Below are 19,231 nucleotides of genomic sequence, written 5' to 3' on the forward strand. Positions count from 1 at the left end.
GAAGGGTGAAACTTGAGGCAAACTTTCTACAGTCAATATGGAGATATGTGACAAAAACTTTTGAACTTGAATACGTACATATTTCGCCTATTTACATTTATTCTATGGGAAAAATTACGGATATGCGTAAAGATTCAAATATATGAACACTAATTTGACCACTGTTAATAATATAAAAAAAAGAATCCATGTCCCAACAATATGTTATTCACCTAGGTATTGTGAAATGTTTACATAAATTATGGTATAATCATCCAATAGAATATTTGACAGTCATTAAAACTCAGGTTGTATAAGTTCACAGGAAAAGTTTCATAATAAATGTAAGAAGGAGTTTTTTTCAAATTAGGAGCCATCTGATTTTTAAATAAAATAATTATTATTGATATATAATATTAATAGTGTATAATAGATATTAATATATAATATTCTATAATACATTGATATATAACACACATACATTATGTTATATTATATAAATCTATATAATTATATATAATAAATGTAATTGTATAATACAATGTAATTGTAAAATATATAAAAGTATAATTATAATACATGGACAGAAAAGTTTTGGGTGGCAATCATATTGCAATATATAAATGTATCAAATCAACATGCTATACACTTTAAACTTACACAATGGCATGTGTCAATTACACCTCAAAAAACAGAAAGAAAAAAATTGGAGGGGATTTACTAACCAAAATTATAATAGTGGTTGTCTTTAACAGTGATTTTTATTTTTATTGTGTTACACTTCACATTTTTTACATTACATTTTTTCTACATTTTCGAGGTTTACATAGATTCTATATTACTTTTTTTTTTAACTTTCTTTAGGGGTTTATTAGTACAAAACAAAAAAAATATTACTTTTTAAACCAGAAAATATGCATATTATTTTTAAAAATTTAATCATGCTTAGAAATAGGCTGTGATATGAACGTAAATTCAATAAAGTTATTTTCAAATGGTTTGACCATAGCCTTACTCTTAATTAAATGCATTCCACCATGAGAAGAAATACTCTGCCTTGTGCTTTAGAGTCTAGAAAGCCGCAATTTGGTGTAACTAGGAAGCTGGATCTTACATGTGTTAATACACATTTCTTATGTGTTCCATGGAGTAGGGAGATAACAGTGTTTTAAATATAGCCCTTGTAAAATTTGGAAATTTGCATCCTAAATTTGGATTATTTGCATCTTCAATTGTGTTTCCACTAAGTCTCTTCATTCTTTGGTAATTATGTTTTCCTATATGTAAAAGGACACCTTCTATTATTAAATCAGGAGGCATTATGGAAAAATGATGTGTTCAGTGACACTCTACCCCTGGCAAAGGGTGAGCTGAAGTGCTTTCCTTTCACTTTCACACATATTACCTCACTCATCTCCACAACCTCCTAAAAGGCAGATAAGCAACAGACGTTACCATTACAAACAATCATCAGATGAGGCAGTGGAGTAAGCAGGCGTAGTGGGATGAGGATAAGTTGATTTGCAGACCACGTGGGAGAAGATTTCAGAGCCAAGGATGAATCCAGGGTTACAGCATCAGGTAAAAATGTACTTGCTCAACATTCCAGAGAGGGGAACTCCTTCGCCGCCTGACTTCTCCAGGCTATTCAAGGCCATCGTTTAGGGTGGAATGAGGGACAGCAGCTCACATGACTACTTTATGAAGCAGAAAATGGCATCCTACGTGGAGAAAAACCCAGGAAAAGACCCACATTAGCACACTCTTGGTCCCCTTACAGATTTCTTAGGCTTTTCCACTTAAAAGGAGTTGCTATCAGCACAATTCAGGGGCCTGGTGAGTTCTTTGTCCCTGGCATGGCTCCATTAACTCCAACCTGACTGGGATGCAGATAGAGGAGATTCCTTCCATCTCTACTTTAAAAAAAAAAAAAAAATTAAAGTAGTTCAAGAAAAACAGACTAGAGGAAAGATATGGAAATGTAGAAAGGGATACAATGTACCCCTGAAAAAAATATCAGGACTCTGCACTTGCTCTCTCTCTCTCTCCATTTATGCCAACTTGGGTGGGAAAATGTGGCAGTGTACACTTTCTGAGGATTTTTTTCCATTTTTATAAAAGCCTGGAATTTTACCTGAGTAGCTTCAAGATGTGGGCTACTCTTCAAGTATCGTTATGCCAGTTACATGCTAATCATATTAATTTTCACTCTTGTGTTGAAAAGATATATGATGTTTGAAGATTGATTAAAAATTCAGGAGAGTCAGTTTGAAAACTTCTACCAAGTGAACTGGTCCATATGACAGTCATTTCTCTAAAATTGTGACTGAATTTCCCTTTTTCCCAGAAATTCCAACGGAAAATGTCTTTTAGGGTCTCAATCCCATTTCTCAGTGCAGAAGAGACTGAAGTTACTCTTTGGGATTCCCGCATAGACAGGTTGTTGAACTTCACCCAGAGCTCAGCCAGGCTTTTTTGCATTATTGCCTAACTAGTAAGTCATTTGGGACAACAAATGGCTCATTCATTGACCCTCTAAACTTAGTTCCTCTTTGCCGTGCTCTGAGCCCAGAATTTTATGATGTCTCGAATATTAGCTCCACAGTCCTGCTTATGACCCATGTTTGAGGCGTTCTGTGTAGCACCAGCAAGATCTTGAATGGCACTTCACACTCTTCCCAACCCATCCTCACCTTCTGACTCCAGTATCAGTTGGATAGTATGTAAAATCCCAAAGTATGTTTCAACTGGTAAGACTGAAAGCCAACAACAATTTTGATTTTAAAGCCAATCACTTGATGAAATCCCAAGCTTCCACATGTCTTTTCTCATCTTTCTACTACCATCTTTTATTCATTCCGTTTTTGAGGCTCATATTTTAAGATTGATTAAAGAGATGGAACATGAGTTTTCATTTTCATTAATAGAATGTTAAATTATTACCTAATGAAAGAAGACAGTGTTCCATAGAGAAATGTCTGGCTCCAGGACTGAGACCAAAAAAGTGCAAGATAAATATGTTGTGGTACCAGAAAACAAGGAGGTGCCTAAAAGTGATGGGGCAATGTCAAAAATATACAGGAGTCAATTTGAATGGAATTTCAATGGTCAAATCTGGGACAATTTGAGTGAAAATGAATGAATTAATAATGATTATAATGGATTAAAATCTATAGGCTAAAATAACAAGCCATGGATGCATACTGATGTAAATAGATAATTGAAACAAATAAATAAGTGGAGAGAGTGGAAAGCTCTTCCTCATGCTAGAGTTCCAACTAACAAATAGAGAAGGAAGCGTGGAAACAGAAAATCGTCACTTGGCAACAAACACGGTAATAAATGTTTCAGGCAAGAATCAGCAATAGATGCCAAAATTACTGGGTGAAAAATATGATGAGAAATGGGATATTTATGTAGCCTCAAAGTATCTCTCTACAAATTACTTATTGATTGAACCACAGTGAGGAAACCTGGAAGATATCATCTTAACCAACTAATCAAAGTTAACATTACCAGTAATGAGACGATGAACAACAGCAGGTGTCTGCTGATGTGTTACAGTGAAGAGGACACAATAACATTTCTGTGGAATTTTTACCCAAAATAAATAACCTGAGTTTAATCTTGAAAGAATATCAGATAACCCTAGATTTAGTAACATTTTAAAAAATAACTGACCAGCACTCTTCAAAAGTGTCGAGGGCGTGAAAGACAAAGAAAGATTGAGGGACAGTTCCAGATTAAAGGAAACTAAGAATGTGTGGCAACTAAGTGCCACAGGAGATCATGAATTGGATCCTGGACAAGAAGAATGACATTCGAAGGATAACTGATAAAAATGTGAGTAAGATTCAATGATTGTACTGACCAATGTTAATTTCTTTATTTTTATCTCTTGGTTATACATGATGTTAACTCTTGGGGAATCTGAGTGAAGGTATATGGAGAATGATTATTTTATAAATCTGAAATTATATGAAAATTAAGTAAAGAATTATTTTCAATGCATAAAAATGGGTTGGAAAATAATTTTACATAGAACTTGAAGTACTTTTAGTAGTAACAATCCTGTGAGGCAGTATCGATATTTTTAAGATAAGGAAGAAGTTAAGAAAGTTGAAGTCACTTGCTGTAAGATCACAGGGTTAGTGAATGTTGACTTCAAGACCTTCTGACTTTAAAGCCTTAAAAGATAAGTGCTACGTTAGAATTCAATTTCATCATATAATTATGCCACTGATATTCTGCTTTAAAAATCACCTTTCTTGAGAAGTAATTTGTATACAATAATATGTACCTATTTTAACAGTACAGTTTGGTGAGTTTTGAGAGATATAGATGGCCATGTAACAACCACCATGATCAAAGTATAGAAGATCTGTCAAACCCAAAAATTCCCTTATGTACCTTTGTAGTCAATTGCTGCCATGCTCCCAGCCCCAAGCGGTCATATCTGCTCTCTGTCCATTTAAATTGAATTTGTCATTTTAAGGCCTCATTTAAATGGAATCATTTGGTGTATATTCTTTTGTGTCTGACATCTCTTGCTCAGGATAATGTTTTGAAACTCATCCCTGTTGTTGACTATGTCAGTAATTTGTTATTTTTCTGTAGTAGTAGTCCTTTGTACGCATATGCCACAACTTCTTTATCCATTCACCACTTGTTGATGAGCATTTGAGCTACTTACATCTTTGGTTATTATAAATAAAGTTGCTATGGACATTAACGTACAAGTCTTTTTGTGGACATGTGTTTTCATTTCTCTTGTGTAAATATCTAGAAATGGGACTGCTTGGTTGTATAGGAAGCATATGTTAACTTTTTTATTTTATTTTATTTTATTTTTGTGGTACGCGGGCCTCTCACTGTTGTGGCCTCTCCCGTTGCGGAGCACAGGCTCCGGACGCGCAGGCTCAGCGGCCATGGCTCACGGACCCAGCCGCTCTGTGGCATGTGGTATCTTCCCGGACCGGGGCACGAACCCGTGTCCCCCGCATCGGCAGGCAGACTCTCAACCACTGCGTCACCACAGTGGGCTGCATCTTTTTTTTAAAAAAAAACAACGTTATTGGAGTATAATTGCTTTACAATGATGTGTTAGTTTCTGCTTTATAACAAAGTGATCAGCTATACGTATACAGATATCCCCATATCTCCTCCCTCTTACGTCTCCTTCCCATCTTCCCTATCCCACTCCTCTAGGTGGTCACAAAACACCGAGCTGAGCTCCCCGTGCTATGCGGCTGCTTCCCACTAGCTATCTATTTTACATTTGGTAATATATATAAGTCCATGCCACTCTCTCACTTTGTCCCAGCTTACCCTTCCCCCTCCCCGAGTTCTCAAGTCCATTCTCTACGTCTGCATCTTTATTCCTGTCCTGCCACTAGGTTCTTCAGAAACTTTTTTTTTTTTGATTCCATATATAGTGTTAGCGTACGGTATTTATTTTTCTCTTTCTGACTTACTTCACTCTGTATGACACATTCTAGGTCCATCCAGCACACTACAAATAACTCAATTTCATTTCTTTTTATGGCTGAGTAATATTCCATTGTATATATGTGCCACATCTTCTTTATCCATTCATCTGTTGATGGACACTTAGGTTGCTTCCATGTCCTGGCTATTGTAAATAAAGCTGCAATAAACATTGTGGTACATGACTCTTTTTGAATTATAGTTTTCTCAGGGTATATGCCCAGTAGTGGAATTGCTGGGTCGTATGGTAGTTCTATTTTTAGTTTTTAAAGGAATGTCCATACTGTTCTACATAGTGGCTGTATCAATTTACATTCTCACCAACAGTGCAAGAGGGTTCCCTTTTCTCCACACCCTCTCCAGCATTTATTGTTTGTAGATTTTTTGATGATGGCCGTTCTGACTGGTGTGAGGTGATACCTCAGTGTTGTTTTGATTTGCATTTCTCTAATGATTAGTGACATTGAGTATTCTTTCATGTGTTTGTTGGCAATCTGTATATCTTCTTTGGAGAAATGTCTATTTAGGTCTTCTGCCCATTTTTGGATTGGGTTGTTTGCTTTTTTTGATATTGAGCTGCATGAGCTGCTTGTAAATTTTGGAGATTAATCCTTTGTCCGTTGCTTCATTTGCAAATATTATCTCCCATTCCGAGGGTTGTCTTTTCATCTTGTTTATGGTTTCCCTGGCTGTGCAAAAGCTTTTAAGTTTCATTAGGTTCCATTTCTTTATTTTTGTTTTTATTTCCATTATTCTAGGAGGTGAGTCAAAAAGGATCTTGCGGGCTTCCCTGGTGGCGCAGTGGTTGAGAGTCCGCCTGCCGATGCAGGGGACACGGGTCCGTGCCCCGGTCCGGGAAGATCCCACATGCCGTGGAGTGGCTAGGCCCGTGAGCCATGGCCGCTGATCCTGCGCGTCCAGAGCCTGAGCTCCACAATGGGAGAGGCCACAATAGTGAGAGGCCCGTGAACCGAAAAAAAAAAAAAAAAAAAAAAAAAGGATCTTGCTGTGATTTATGTCATAGAGTCTTGCTGTGATTTATGTCATAGAGTCTTCTGCCTATGTTTTCCTCTAAGAGTTTGATAGTTTCTGGTCTTTCATTTAGGTCTTTAATCCATTTTGAGTTTAGTTTTGTGTATGGTGTTAGGGAGTGTTCTAACATCATTCTTTTACATGTAGCTATCCAGTTTTCCCAGCACCACTTATTGAAGAGGCTGTCTTTCCTCCATTGTATATTCTTGCCTCCTTTACCAAAATAAGGTGACCGTATGTGCGTGGGTTTATCTCTGGGCTTTCTATCCTGTTCCATTGATCTAAATTTCTGTTTTTGTGTCAGTACCATACTGTCTTGATTACTGTAGCTTTGTAGTATCGTCTGAAGTCAGAGCATCTGCTTCCTCCAGCTCCCTTTTTCTTTCTCATGATTGCTTTGGCTATTCGGGGTCTTCTGTGTTTCCATACAAATTGTGAAATTTTTTGTTCTTGTTCTGTGAAAAATGCCATTGGTAGCTTAATAGGGATTGCATTGAATCTGTGGATTGCTTTGGGTAGTATAATCATTTTCACAATGTTGATTCTTCCAATCTCAGAACACGGTATATCTCTCCATCTGTTTGTATCGTCTTTAATTTCTTTCATCAGTGTCTTATAATATTCTGCCTACAGGTCTTTTGTCTCCTTAGGTAGGTTTATTCCTAGGTATTTTGTTCTTTTTGTTGCAATGGTAAACGGGAGTGTTTCCTTCATTTCTCTTTCAGATTTTTCATGATTATTGTATAGGAATGCCAGAGATTTCTGTGCATTAATTTTGTATACTGCTACTTTACTAAATTCATTGATTAGCTCTAGTAGTCTTCTGGTAGAATCTTTAGGAATCTCTATGTGTAGTATCATGTCATCTGCAAACAGTGACAGTTTTACTTCTTTTCTGATTTGGATTCCTTTTATTTCGTTTTCTTCTCTGACTGCTGTGGCTAAAACTTCCAAAACTATGTTGAATAGTAGTGGTGAGAGTGGGCAGACTTGTCTTGTTCCTGATCTTAGTGGAAATGGTTTCAGTGTTTCACCATTAAGAACAATGTTGGCTGTGGGTTTGTCATATATGGCCTTTATTATGTTGATGTAAGTTCCCTCTATGCCTATTTTCTGGAGAGTTTTTATCATAAATGGGTGTTGAATTTTTTTGAAAGCTTTTTCTGCATCTATTGAGATGATCATATGGTTTTTCTCCTTCAATTTGTTAATATGGTATATCACATTGATTGATTTGCATATATTGAAGAATCCTTGCATTCCTGGGATAAACCCCACTTCATCATGTTGTATGATCCTTTTACTGTGCTGTTGGATTCTGTTTGCTAGTATTTGATTGAGGATTTTTGCATCTATGTTCATCAGTGATATTGGCCTGTAGTTTTCTTTCTTTGTGACATCCTTGTCTGGTTTTGGTGTCAGGTTGATGGTGGCCTCGTAGAATGAGTTTGGGAGTGTTCCTCCCTCTGCTATATTTTGGAAGAGTTTGAGAAGGATAGGTGTTAGCTCTTCTCTAAATGTCTGGTAGAATTCGCCTGTGAAGCCATCTGGTCCTGGGCTCTAGTTTGTTGGAAGATTTTGAATCACAGTCTCAATTTCAGTGCTTCTGATTGGTCTGTTCATTTTTTGTATTTCTTCCTGGTTCAGTCACAGAAGGCTGTGGTTTCCTAAGAATTTGTCCATTTCTTCCAGGTTGTCCATTTTATTGGCATACAGTTGCTTGCAGTAATCTCTCATGATCCTTTGTATTTCTCCAGTGTCAGTTGTTACTTCTCCTTTCTCATTTCTAATTCTATTGATTTGAGTCTTCTCCCTTTTCTTCTTGATGAGCCTGGCTAATGGTTTATCAATTTTGTTTACCTTCTCAAAGAACCAGCTTTTAATTTTATTGATCTTTACTATTGTTTCCTTCATTCCTTTTTCATTTATTTCTTATCTAATCTTTATGATTTCTTTTCCTCTGCTAACTTTGGGGGTTTTTTAGGTTCTTCTTTGTCTAATTGATTTAGGTGTAAGGTTAGGTTGTTTATTTGAGGTGTTTCTTGTTTCTTGAAGGATTGTATTGCTATAAACTTCCCTCTTAGAACTGATTTTGCTGCATCCCATAGGTTTTGGGTTGTCGTGTTTTCATTGTCATTTGTTTCTAGGTATTTTTTGATGACCTCTTTGATTTCTTCAGTAATCTCTTGGTTATTAAGTAGTGTATTGTTTAGTCTCCATGTCTTTGTATTTTTTACAGATTTTTTTTCCTGTAATTGATATCTAGTCTCATAGCATTGTGGTCGGAAAAGATACTTGATGTAATTTCAATTTTCTTAAATTTACCAAGGCTTGATTTGTGACCCAAGATATGATCTATCCTGGAGAATGTTCCATGAGCACTTGAGAAAATAGTGCATTCCTTTGTTTTTGGATGGAATGTCCTATAGATAACAATTAAGCACATCTTGTTTAATGTATCTTTTAAAGCTTTTATTTCCTTATTTATTTTCATTTTGGATGTTCTGTCCATAGGTGAAAGTGGGATGTTAAAGTACCATACTATGATTGTGTTACTGTCGGTTTCCCCTTTTATGGCTGTTAGCATTTGCCTTATATATTGAGGTGCTCCTATGTTGGGTGCATAAATATTTACAATTGTTATATCTTCTTCTTGGATTGATCTCTTGATCATTATATAGTGTCCTTTTTTGTCTGTTGTAATAGTCTTTATTTTAAAGTCTATTTTGTCTGATATGAGAATTGCTACTCCAGCTTTCTTTTGATTTCCATTTGCATGGAATATCTTTTTCCATCCCCTCAGTTTCAGTCTGTATGTGTCCCTAGGTCTGAAGTGGGTCTCTTTTAGACAGCATATATATGGGTCTTGTTTTTGTGTCCATTCAGCCAGTCTATGTCTTTTGGTTGGAGCATTTAATCCATTTACATTTAAGGTAATTATCGATATGTATGTTCCTATTACTGTTTTCTTAATTGTTTTGGGTTTGTTATTGTAGGTCTTTTCCTTCTCTTGTGTTTCCTGCCTAGAGAAGTTCCTTTAGCATTTTTTGTAGAGTTGATTTGGTGGTACTTAGCTTTTTCTTGTCTGTAAAGGTTTTAATTTCTCCATCGAATCTGAATGAGATCCTTGCTGGATAGAGTAATCTTGGTTGTAGGTTTTTCCTTTTCATCACTTTAAATATGTCCTGCCACTCCCTTCTGGCTTGCAGAGTTTCTGCTGAAAGATCAGCTGTTAACCTTATGGGGATTCCATGGTATGTTATTTGTTGTTTTTCCCTTGCTGCTTTTAATATTTTTTCTTTGTATTTAATTTTTGATAGTTTGATTAATATGTGTCTTGGTGTGTTTCTCCTTGGATTTATCCTGTATGGGACTCTCTGCACTTCCTGGACTTGACTATTTCCTTTCCCATATTAGGGAAGTTTTCAACTATAATCTCTTCAAATATTTTCTCAGTCCCTTTCTTTTTCCCTTTTTCTTCTGGGACCCCTATAATTCGAATGTTGGTGCATTTAATATTGTCCCAGAAGTCTCTGAGACTGTCCTCAATTCTTTGCATTCTTTTTTCTTAATCTGCTCTGCATTAGTTTTTTCCTCTATTTTATCTTCCAGGTCACTTATCTGTTCTCTGCCTCAGTTATTCTGCTATTGATTCCTTATAGAGAATTTTTAATTTCATTTATTGTGTTGTTCATCGTTGTCTGTTTGCTCTTTAGTTCTTCTAGGTCCTTGTTAAACGTTTCTTGTATTTTCTCCATTCTATTTCCAAGATTTTGAATCATTTTTACTGTCATTACTCTGAATTCTTTTTCAGGTAGACTGCCTATTTCCTCTTCATTTGTTTGGTCTGGTGGGTTTTTACCTTGCTCCTTCATCTGCTGTGTGTTTCTCTGTCTCATTTTGCTTAACTTACTGTGTTTGGGATCTCCTTTTTGCAGGCTGCTGGTTCGTAGTTCCTGTTGTTTCTTGGTGTCTGCCTCCAGTGGCTACGGTTTGTTCAGTGGGTTGTGTAGGCTTCCTGGTGGAGGGGACTAGTGCCTGTGTTCTGGTGGATGAGGCTGGATCTTGTCTTTCTGGTGGGCAGGACCACGTCCATTGGTGTGTTTTAGGGTGACTGTGACCTTATTATGATTTTAGGCAGCCTCTCTGCTAATGGGTGGGGTTGTATTCCTGTCTTGCCAGTTGTTTGGCATAGGGTGTCCAGCACTGTAGCTTGCTGGTCGTTGAGTGGAGCTGGGTCTTAGCATTGAGACGGAGATCTCTGGGAGAGTTTTCGCCATTTGATAGCACGTGGAGCCTGGAGGTCTCTGGTGGGCCAATGTCCTGAACTCGGCTCTCCCACCGCTGAGGCACAGGCCTGACACCCAGCCAGAGCACCAAGACCCTGTCAGCCACACAGCTCAGAAGAAAAGGGAGAAAAAAAGAAAGGAAGAAATAAATAAATAAAGTCATTAGAATTAAAAAAAATTACTAAAAATAAAAAAATTAAAAAGAAAAAAGGAAAAAAAGAAAGAAAGAAGAGAGAGAGAAAGCAAACCAAAAAAACAAATCTAGCAATGATAACAAGGGCTAAAAAATATAGTAAAAAGAAAAAAACAAGAAAAACTGACAGAACCCTAGGACAAATGGTAAAAACAAAGCTATACAGACAAAAATCACACACGGAAACATACTCACTCACAAAAAGAGAAGAAGGGAACAAAATATATATATCGTTGTTCCCAAAGTACACCTCCTCAATTTGGGATGATTCGTTGTGTATTCATGTATTCCACAGGTGCAGTGTACATCACGTTGATTGTGGAGATTTAACCCGCTGCTCCTGAGGCTGCTGGGAGAGATTTCCCTTTCTCTTCTTTGTTCTCACAGCTCCCAGGGTTCAGCTGTGGATTTGGCCCCGCCTCTGCGTGTAGGTCGCCTGAGGCCTCTGTTCTTCACTCAGACAGGACGGGGTTAAAGGAGCAGCTGATTCGGAGGCTCTGGCTCACTCAGGCCGGGGGGAGGGAGGGGCACGGATGTGGGGCGAGCCTGCGGCGGCGGAGGCCAGCATGACCTTGCACCAGCCTGAGGCACGCCATGCGTTCTCCCGGGTAAGTTGTCCCTAGATCACAGGGCCCTGGAGTGGCGGGCTGCACAGGCTCCCGGGAGGGGCGGCGTGGATAGTGACCTGTGCTCGCACACAGGCTTCTTGGTGGCGGCAGCAGCGGCCTTAGCGTCTCATGCCCGTCTCTGGGGTCCGCCCTGATAGCCGCAGCTCGCGCCCGTCTCTGGAGCTCGTTTACGCTGAGCTCTGAATCCCCTTTCCTCGCGCACCTGAAACAATGGTCTCTTGCCTCTTCGGCAGCTCCAGACCTTTTCCCGGACTCCCTCCCGGCTGGCTGTGGCACATTAGCGCCTTCAGGCTGTGTTCACGTAGACAACCCCAGTTCTCTCCCTGCGCTCCGACCAAAGCCCGAACCTCAGCTCCCAGCCCTGCGCGCCCCACCGGGGGACCAGACAAGTCTCTCGGGCACCGATCCTCTGTGCGGGAATCTCTCCGCTTTGCCCCCTGCACCCCTGTTGCTGTGCTCTCCTCTGCAGCTCCAAAGCTCCCCGCTCCGCCACCCGCAGTCTCCGCCCGCGAAGGGGCTTCCTAGTGTGTGGAAACCTTTCCTCCTTCACAGCTCCCTCCCGCTGGTGCAGGTCCCATCCCTATCCTTTTGTCTCTGTTTTTTCTTTTTTTCTTTTGCCCTACCCAGGCACGTGGGGAGTTTCTTGCCTTTTGGGAGGTCTGAGGTCTTCTGCCAGCGTTCAGTAGGTGTTCTGTAGGAGTTGTTCCATATATAGATGTATTTCTGATGTATTTGTGGGGAGGACGGTGATCTCCACGTCTTACTCCTCCATCATCTTGAAGGTCCCCTGATGGGCTGCATCCTGATGGCCCAATAACCAGGCTCTTTTCTTAGAAGGGAATGCTTCCTTATCATCAAGTAAAATTTATGAGTCCTCACTAGGGACTTGGAGGGGAAGAGTTAATTAAACAAGAAATAGTTCTGTACCATTTTTGGCTGCTAAGTGTTCTAATATCAATAAAGTCATACCTAAAGATATAATAGCCAAATTAAACAACATCCTAACATTCTGTGCCAGAAAAAAGAAAATGATATATATTATGTAGAGGCAATTATGACTTTAAGAGTGTTTATTTCAACCTGTGACTGAAACCCTTTTATAAATCCTCCCTGTTCTCAAGATGATTGGGATATAGACCCTTTAGTATCTGGCTGAGTTCTATTTTTCTAGACTCTTCTCTCTTTTATTTTCCAGCTTTATTGAGACATTATTGACATATAACATATGTAAGTTTATGATGTACAGTGTCATGATTTGATACATGTATATATTATAAAATGATTACCACAATAAAGTTAGCTAACACCTCCATCCCCTGACATAATTATCGATTTTTTGTGGTATTAATATTTAAGATCTACTCTCTTAACAACCTCCCAATATACGATACAGTATTGTTAATTACAGTCACTACACTGTGTATTAGATCCACAGAACTTATTCATTTTATAGCTGGGAGTTTGTGTCCCTGGACCAACAATTGCACATTTCCACCAGCCTGCAGCCCCTTGCAACCACCGTCCTACTCTTTATTTCTATGATTTCAAGTATTTAATCTGTTTATTTTAGATTCCACATATAAGTGAAAATGTACAGTTTTTGTCTTTCTCTGACTGATTTCACTTAGCATAATGTCATCTAGGTCCATCCATGTTGTCACAAATGGCAGATGTTCCTTTTTTATGGCTAAACAATATCCCACTGTATATATAAATATATGCCACAACTTCTTTATCCACTCATGCATTGATTGACACTTAGGTTGTATCCATGTCTTGGCTTTGTGAACAATGTGGCAATGAACATGGGAGTGCAGATAGTGTTCTTATTTCCTTCAGATATATACCCAGAAGTGGGACTGCTGTATTATATGGTTGTTCTATTTTTAGCTTTTTGAGAAACCTTCTTACTGGGAAGCCATAATGGCTGCACCAATTTCTATTCCCACCAACAGTGCACACATCTTCCCTTTCCTCCACATCCTTGCCAACCCTTGTTATTTCTTATGTTATTTTTTCAGTGGCCATGGCTCACGGGCCCAGCCGCTCCGCGGCATGTGGGATCTTCCCGGACCGGGGCACGAACCCGTGTCCCCTGCATCGGCAGGCGGACTCTCAACCACTGCACCACCAGGGAAGCCCTCTTATGTTTTTGATAATAGCCATTCTAACATATGAGGTGCTATCTCATTGTAGTTTTGCTTTGCATTTCCCTGATTATTAGTGATACTAGTGATGTGGAGCATCTCTTTATGTATCTATTGGCCATTTGTATGTTTTCTTTGGAATAATGCCTAGATTCTTCTTTTGTCTTGCCCGCTCTGCCACTCCTTGCCTGCGCCCTAGGTGTCCCTCCTCATCCTCTCCACCCGATGAGCAGCTACACAGTTTTTTATGACCCAGCTCTTCTGGGAAACTTCTGTTCAGTCAGCTATAGTTTCTTACTTCTTCCTCTGTGTTTCTATACAGTTAGCACTTTTATCTGTTATAGTGTATCTTGATGATTTATAAGCCTATATTACCATAGGTCTATGAAGACTGTAAATTTCTCCTATTCATATTTTCATCTCTAAATTCTAATATTGTGGTTGACACATTTTAGCCAGATAATAAAAATTTGCCAGAAAAATAAATGAATCAATGAGTGAGGGGATTATTATAAAACACCATAATGAAGAGACATGGAATTTCATTCATGGAATAAAACTAGAAGGAATTTGCTAACTATAAATTTGTGCTAGACAGAATAGAATCAGCTCTGGTCTTGGCAAACCTTCTTAGTGTGGGGAAGGGGTTCATGGAACAACAGCAACAACAAATGTGTGGAGAAAGGAAAGGTAAGAGGCAGCCAGGGTAGGAGCGTTTACCTGTGTCTTCACCTTCTGGGGAATTTAATTGATTGGCTTATTGAAAGCATCTTTTTTTTTTTTTACATCTTTATTGGAGTATAATTGCTTTACAATGGTGTGTTAGTTTCTGCTTCATAACAAAGTGAATCAGTTATACATATACATATATCCCCATATCTCTTCCCTCTTGCGTCTCCCTCCCTCCCACCCTCCCTATCCCACCCCTCCAGGCGGTCACAAAGCACCGAGCTGATCTCCCTGTGCTATGCAGCAAAGCATCTTCTTTTTAAGAGTCAACTTTGTCAAAGGAATCTTTGTGGAAAATGTGGAATTAAGGAACTTCTCCCCTATCATTATAGGAACAAAAGATTAGGTAGACAATTGCATATAGGCCCATTATGAAAAAATTACATTAGGGCAATTCGTTTGAAATTACATTAAAATATTTTGGGACACCAATTTTTCATGGTATGATTCAATAGAAGACATTGATACATTTAAAAATACTGGTTTTAAAAAACAACATTTTCTTACTCTATTCATATCCTTAGTTTTTTCTTCTTAAGCTGCCCACAGCTCAAGGAGTAAAATTGCTATGCAGAAGAGTAATAAAGGACATTCTCAGGAAACTTAGAAAGGCTCAAATTTCAAAAAAAATCTCTATTCACCCATCCACCCTAACATCCATATGAGGACCCAGTAAGCTAAACAAAAGCACAGTACTAGACAAATAGATTATTAACCAGCATAAAATAAATATTTGTAATAAATTCACTTAGAAAAAGCAATTCTTCAGGAGGGAAGAGGAGGTATTGAGCAAACAGGTTTTGCTTTGATCAGATGGAAGAACTTGGGCATGTAACATCACTCTGCTGACATAGAAAGGAAAGGTCTGTGTTCTACATCTTTTGCACCAAACCAGTCACGTATTTCTTACAATATAAAAGGCGAAGTCTGCAATTATTATATTACTGTGTATTAATAGTTAACTTGATGAACACAACAAGTTTTAAATTCTATAAAAATTTAGAAAAAACTAATTAAAAGTACCTTAATATAGCTTTCAACCATATTCAGATTTTTACTGTCTCAACCCCAAGCACACTTTCATATTAAGTATAAATAGAAATATAGGATTTTATAAAATATTGTTAATTTACAAATATGATAGAAAAAATAAAGACACTCATTCCAATGATTTCAATATTGTGGCTAACATGTTGAGTTTTTAAAATATGTTTTAATGTTCACAAATGAGAAGAAATATGTTTTATATATATATAACATACATATATATTATATATATATATATAACAAATACCCACCTCTAATTATAGAAAGGCAGTGCAGCATCACACAATTTTGCATTAAAAGCACTTCGGAAATTTGCTGATCTTTTACCAGACATTGTCACACATCACATACTGTGACTTTACGTCTTGTGTGAATTAGGTAGAATTTTCACCTAGAATGAAGAACTGGATGTTTTTGAGCTGAATGATATCACTCATCAGCTGTGACAGGAGGTATGGTGAGTTCCTTGGCCATAGAACAGCAGAGAAAGCAGGTATGAGTAAAGGAAAGAGCTCTAGTAGGAAAGAAGTCTGTTAGTAATCTGAAACTTGCCGCATGACTTTAGGAACTTAATGAGATGAGACAGCAAACTAAAATGGACTCTTTTAGGTCAGGGCATCCAGCTACGACTGCTCACAACCAAAATACAATTCAGTAGTCAGGGTAAGTGCAGGAAGTAACATCCAGATTCTAAGATCATATTTAAGAATAAAATCTTTATTTGAAAGTACTCATGATAGTGATTGACACAGAGTAGATATTTAAATAATATATGTTGACTAAGCTTTTGTGAAATAGGAGCTATCTCATAGGAGTAACATGGCTACCGGCCATCTTGTATATTCTTAAGCAAGTCACTTAACCCCTTTGATCTTTAATTTCTTTATGTAAAATTTATACAATGAGAGCCCTTTAATGCTAAGATATCTACAGCACAAAGCACTACACTTTCTATACACTAAAGACTAGCAATGCAGTACAGTTCTCAAGAGGGATTGAACGGTATCTCGACAGGCTGTTTGTCTTTTCCTTTGAGGATTCAGCTTGATAGGCACTGTGTTCTAGGGGTTTCAGGATGAATAAGACAAAATCTCTCCTCTTAGAGAAAAACTTCTTGTGAATGATATCAAACATTTATCAAGCACTTCTTTTATACCAGGCCCTGGACTATATGACTTTACTTCATGACATGCTTACAGCAACCCAATGCTTAGGTTACTAGCATCACAACAGTGAGGAAACCATTCAGAAAAGTTGAAGACGATGATTATGGTTACACCTTACATAACCAGCAGGAAATAGAACAGCAACTACAGACCCTGAGTACTTCCCCATTGCAGTACAGTGTCTTTTTTCTCAGGCACTGGTTTGTTTTAAGGCAAAAAATGATAATTACTAAGCGATTGCTTCAGAAAAATGCTCAAGAGTCCACGAGAAAGAAAGGAAGACTCCTTCATTTTTAAGTAGCATTTGAATTGAAGTTGTAACATGGGTAAAGTGATGTCAAAAAGTCCCATGTCAAAACAGCTTGATCAAAGTAGCTGTAAAAATATGTTCTATATCTGCCATCACGGGCCAAATAAGAAAATGAGATTCACTAGATGGGAACAGATGGTCTCTTGGGGAACTGGGTTGAGTGTCTAATAGATAAGAAGTTTGGGGATATGATGCAAAATCCGAGGTCTAGTGATTGGTCCCCCATTTCTGAGTCTAGCAAGGAAGTGGTTCTAAACCACACTTAGAACCACTTAGCCGAGGAGCTCATGCTGTTTGACATCTTATGGTTAGTCAGAACTGTACCTCCTTGCTTTTGAAAATGTTTTTGCCTCTGCTTAGAATGCACCCCCTCTTTCGTTTTGTGTATTAATCCTACCCACCCCCTTTAAACCATGACGTTTTTCCCTTTGTACCTTCCGCTCCCCAGGTCTGTCTCATCTCAATCTCCAGACTGTTTAAATTTTTAAAAATGATTTTAGACTTTCAAAAGGTTGCAAAGACATTACAGAGAAGCTCTGTATGCCACTGACTCAGCTTCCCTAAAAGTTAACTCTTAAATAACAATAGCATATTTGTCCAAACTAGGAAATTAACAAAAGTACAATACTATTAACTAAATCACAGAGTTAATTCAGATTTCACTGGCTTTTCCACTGATGTGCTTTTCTGTTCCAGGATTCAATCCAGGATACCACACTGCACTTAGTTACCACACTTTTAAAATCTTATTATCTGTGACTCATTTATCACTCTTTACCTTGCATTTGAATGATTTGTAGACCTTTATCCTTCTACTAGAGTGAAATCACCTTGAAGGCAGGATTCACGGCAAGTCTGATTCATTTTGTTACCCTGAAGTGACTTGCACTGATTATATGCCTAGTAAATATCTGTTAAGTTATATATAAAATATGTGATTGAGGTTACATCATTTCTTCACATTCTCCTGGATTCTCTTCACCCTTGTTTGCCCTTCATTTGCCAGTTGCTCCTCCACTCATCCACTTCTAAATGTTGCATGCCCAGACCTCAGACTTTGGGCCACTTCTCTTTTCTTTCTATGCTGTAGGTGACAGGTAGGTGATCTCATCCAATCTTGAAACATTAAACACTGCCAATAGGCTAATTCTTCTAAAATTGTACCTCTAGCCCAGACTGCTCTCCTAATATCTAGACATCTATTGTAAAGTGCTTTCCTGACCTCTAACTTTGCATGTCTAATTAGACCGTCGAAATTAACACATCCAGCATGGAGCTGCCCACCTTCTCCGCCATCTCACGCCTGCTGCTCTAACGTTCATCTCCATCTCAGTAAACACAGCTCTGTTTACTCAAGTCAAATACGTGAGAGTCTCTTCTTTTCCTTTCTCTTACAGCCCACACCTAGCCTCTCAGAAAACACATCAGGTTTAATGCTTTGCATGATTTTCCCAGAGGTCACAGAGTGGCAGGAGAATTGGACTCAGATCCAGGCTTTGTTCCCATTATCCCACAGCTGCCTTGGGCATCAGAAGCCGTGGCAAGAAATTAAGTTGTTACATCTGGGTCCAGCTAGGGGCACCGGGCGTGGGGAGTACTAGAGTCAGCCATAGGACATATGCCAAGTGGATGCACAAAGGTAGGAGGACGTAAACACCAGGAGGTGGAGCCAGATCAGAGCCTTCAAATTTGGGGAAATAGGATCTGAGCAACTTAGACTGACAGGTCATGAAAAATGGAGAAGAGGCACCAATAACCAGAAGACCTTGTGAACAGAGACCTCAATCAAGGATCTTTTCTTCATATTCTTTTATTCAATCATGTATTCACCAAATAGGTGGCAGGCATTGTCATAGGCACAGGAAACACAGCAATGGAAAAGAGAAGTGAGGTTTGTGCTTTCACGTCCTTTACATTTTAGCAACAGAAAAGATAGACCATAAACCAGCAAACGAACACAAATTTTTCAAATGAAAATAATTGTTACGAAGAAAATAAAGCAAGGTGAAGTAACAGTAACTAAGAAGGTGAAGATAGGTCAGTGTAAGGAAGCAGCATTTGAGCTCAGCCATGAAGATTGGAGTGAGAAAGAAGATATACAGATCTCCAACAAACACGTGAAAGGAAGCTCAACATCACTATTCATTAGAGAAATGCAAATCAAAACTACACTGAGGTATCACCTCACACCGGTCAGAATGGCCATCATCAAAAAATCTGTAA

At 38.4% G+C, this 19,231-nt stretch overlaps 1 long non-coding RNA gene across 1 annotated transcript in view; it reads left to right on the forward strand.

Annotated features, from left to right (window-relative positions):
• LOC117197176 (uncharacterized) overlaps window positions 1-19,231 on the forward strand; it is a 42,753-nt gene that overhangs the window by 16,484 nt on the left and 7,038 nt on the right. The window lies entirely within an intron of this gene.

This window comes from Orcinus orca, chromosome 12, assembly GCF_937001465.1.
Source record: "Orcinus orca chromosome 12, mOrcOrc1.1, whole genome shotgun sequence".
NCBI lineage: Eukaryota > Metazoa > Chordata > Mammalia > Artiodactyla > Delphinidae > Orcinus > Orcinus orca.